The sequence below is a fragment of the Microtus oregoni genome, unplaced genomic scaffold (assembly GCF_018167655.1).
Source record: "Microtus oregoni isolate MIOR12 unplaced genomic scaffold, Mior012 000121F_000, whole genome shotgun sequence".
NCBI lineage: Eukaryota > Metazoa > Chordata > Mammalia > Rodentia > Cricetidae > Microtus > Microtus oregoni.
The window spans coordinates 1,556,741-1,560,549 of record NW_024544750.1 but is presented as its reverse complement, the minus strand read 5'-3'; the positions used below and the strand labels follow the sequence as shown (position 1 = coordinate 1,560,549).

Below are 3,809 nucleotides of genomic sequence, written 5' to 3'. Positions count from 1 at the left end.
CCCCTCCACTTCTACCTAGGCAGTCCCCTCCTCCACAGCCCAACTTCAGTTCCTGCTCCTTCTCCCCCCAGGACCAGACCAGCTAAATCCCATTCCATTTTTAGATGATACTAGCTCCCTTGTCGCACAGGCTGAATTGACAGTTGTTCCCTCCTTCCCTGCTCCACCCACCAAACACACCCAGTGTTTTCCACAAGGCAAATTTCTTATAGACAGCATGCTATACCCACGGAAATGTGTATTTGTCCGGACAAACTTACACCCCCGGCAAGCTCCCAACATACTTAAAAGCAGCAGCCTCTGAACATCTAGAAATGACAACTTTATTTCAACTGTTGTGGTGGCATAACTTTACCAATTAGATATTTTCTGCAAAGTCATAAACATAGATATGAAAATCATCATCAAATTTGATAAGATACACCGATGGTAGGGCTTCTACCTTTCCAATGAACTTGCCCATTCTTTTGCTGCCATCATCATTGGCATATTCAACCTCTTTTCCTATGAGACCATTCACAAATTTCAGACCCACATCTAGTGGAGGAATCTCATTATAAACTGGCAGGATTCAGAGATCGCCCTCTTTGTAATCATCCAGAAGCTCAAACATGTATAAGATGGGATCATTTGCATAAGTAATGTAAAAGAAGGTATTAAGAAGAGGCGCTTTTGCCAGAACCATCCCCCTCCAGTGATCTTTGGAGCCATGCTCACCCTCAAATATGTGATCCACCACCTTGCCAATTATGGTATTACCAAAGTCGGGATCAGGGACTGGGGATGGTTTTACTGTATCAGACAGCACTTTAAGGGACAACACTCTTTCATCTTGATGAAGTTCTAACCCATAGATGCAAGCGATCCCGTTGTATTTCACCAAATAGAGAGAGGGATTTATGGCCACTTGATCCAGAACCGTTCCTCTCCAATGGATGATGGAACCATCCTCTTCCTTCCAGTTGTGGGAAATTCTGCAGCCCACGATGTTCCTTTCGGCCAGGGACGAACATCTGCTTTTCTGCCTCTTCTGCTTCGGTTTTTCCTTGGTCATGGTTGCAGTTTCGTTGGTGTAGTTGTAAAGGAACTCATGTCCAGCAGCTGCATCTGCGGGCATCTGCGGGTTCCCCTTGGGCCTCAGTGGTCCGGAAATACTGGGTGCTGGTGCCTGGGTCCATGGCTGCATTGGAGAAAGGGGAAGAGACAGCTGAGTGGATAAAGGGCCAACTTATTCACACACACCCCTTGTTAGATGCCTCCACTCCAGGAATCTGGTCCCTAACCGGCCCTCACCCCACCCCAGGAGCCTGAGGGCAATGCTGGATACCTGGGTGGGTGCCTGCTGCTGTGCTGCACTCTCCTGGATTCCCTGGTGTTGTTGGGAAGGGCTGGAGAGCTGCAATGGGGCAGAAGATGTGAAACAGTATTTGGACCTCCGAAATACTGGAATCAGTGACTCTTAATATCAACTGTCCCTCCCCGACCTGTGCTTCGTCTCCCACATGGCCTGAGCAAACCTGTTTGGAAGCAGAGAGGAGAAGCATGGCAATGCTCCTCTCCTCCCTCCACCTTATCCTTCACCTCAGTGTCCTGAGCATTCCTCCAGGAACTTGCTTTTTCTCCCCACTAATGCCCTCGTGAAATTCTTAGTGAACATGAATATCCCTTCGTTTTCACTGGAAAAACTTGGAAGGGGGATGTGTGCTAGCACATTAGACTGCCATTTTGATCTAGTCTCTCCCTAATTTTTACTGACTTTCACTATCTTTCATTTGGGCAGGTTTTTTCTTGTTGTTTCCCCCCTCTTTTCTGCTTTAGTCTATGGAAAGGTAATCATGTTTATAGCTTGAGCGCTATGTAAATTTCTTGAAACTGACATGAAGGACATGATTTCAATTCTATCTTCCATTTCAAGGCCTCACAGCAAAAATATTATTTCCTTTTCCTATTAGTGCTTTCTAAGGACATTACATATGTTTAAAATTAGTTTTTCTTTTTTCTCTAATATACAATTATTTCTTCACCGATGTGTAAAATTTGATTTTGCAACCATCTTTAGCTTTCTCGTAATCTCTGACTTTTGGAAGAATAGTTCCACAATAATTGGTAATGAAATTTATTCAATAGAAGGTATATCTTTGTTGAATATGTTAAGTTCTTAGGAGAAAAATAACCAATTTCTAATCTGTGAATTAAGACTTGGTCTCTTTAACAAATACGGGAATAATTTTTTTTTTCTTCTTGGTTTTTTAAGAGAGGGTTTCTTTGTGTAACACTCCTGTCTGTCTTAGAAATCGCACTGTAGACCAGGCTGGCCTCTCACTGAAATCCAGCTGCCTCTGCCTCCCAAGTGCTGGAATTAAGGGCATGCACCACCACCACCTGGCCTAATATTTTTTTGTTTTGTCTTTTCTGTTTTTGTTTGTTTTCATTTTGTTTTTTGGAGACAGGGTTTCTCTGTAGCTTTGGAGCCTGTCCTGGAACAAGCTCTTGTAGATCAGGCTTGCCTCGAGCTCATGGAGGTTCACCTAAATGATTATACTTGCATTTTTTATTATTATTGAGAGTAGAATCTAAGAAAACCATTGCTCAGACAAATATCAAGTAATTTTCCAAATTTTTTTAGTAGTTTTACAGCTTCGAGTTTATTCATCTTTAATCCATGTGAAATTTATTTTAGAATATGGTGTCAGAAATGGATTGTCGGAGCATGTGATCAAACCGGACTCTCTGAATGTGGCTGACAATGAGGGCTGACTGAGAAGCCAAGGACAATGGTACTGGGTTTTGATTCTACTGCATGGACTGGCTTTGTGGGAGCCTAGTCTGTTTGGATGCTCACCTTCCTAGACCTGGATGGGGGGGAGGACCTTGGACTTCCCAAAGGGCAGGGCACCCTGACTGCTCTTTGTACTGTTGAGGGTATGGGAAGGGGGAGGGGAAGGGAGGTGGAAGAAAATAGGATGAGGTGAGGAGGTGGAAATTTTTAATAAAATGAAAAAAAAAAACAAAATAAAGTCATATATTAGGAGCAAATAATTTAAAACATAAAAAATAAAATACATATATGATCAGTTTAAATGGGAAATAACCATGACAAAAGCATCTCTAACCTTCTACTATATTTGAATATATTAAGTTGCAGGCAGGTTGAAGGGGGAAGTCTTGGATTAGACACATATATCTGAAGAGTGTTTGAGTTTTACCCAAGCTTTAGCTAAACATTATACAAAAGTTAATGTTACAGAGTAGTGTAACTCCTGATAAGGTGATCAAAAGCACCATTAAGGAGGCCTCCAAGTGGAATGTGGATATTCTTTAAGAGTATGTCCCACATAAGAGGCCTCTGAGTCCTCCACTGCAGCTTCTTCTGAACCTGTAATGCAACGGCTGTCTTGGAAGGGGCACCTTTACTAATGCCCTTTCCAAACAAAGAATTTACAATTGCCTATGATAGATAGTGAAAATTTGCACAAATGGTTTTGGCTTAAAACTGAACTATTCAACTTCATTCTTTGATTTCTCAAGGCCTGAATAAAAACAGTAAGCTCCCCTCATTGTAGACTCTAGAGATCCAGATTTCTGAAAGGCTGCTTGAAGATGCAAAATATAATTCCAGCCCATAGAAGGATCAGCCTTGCCTGGAAGACTAAATGTGGCCATGAACACTAACTATTCAGTGTCATGCCAAGGAAAGAGGTTCTAGAGCTGGTCTATATTTATGTTAGGAAACTAACAGGCCTGTAAGTGTCTAAGAACCCATACTGTGCCAGTTTTGTTGACACAGTACCTGACAAGATGTTAGAAAA

At 42.2% G+C, this 3,809-nt stretch overlaps 1 pseudogene; it reads right to left on the bottom strand.

Annotated features, from left to right (window-relative positions):
* Window positions 1-358: 358 nt before the first annotated feature.
* On the bottom strand, window positions 359-1,170 carry LOC121444310 (annotated as a pseudogene).
* Window positions 1,171-3,809: the final 2,639 nt, after the last annotated feature.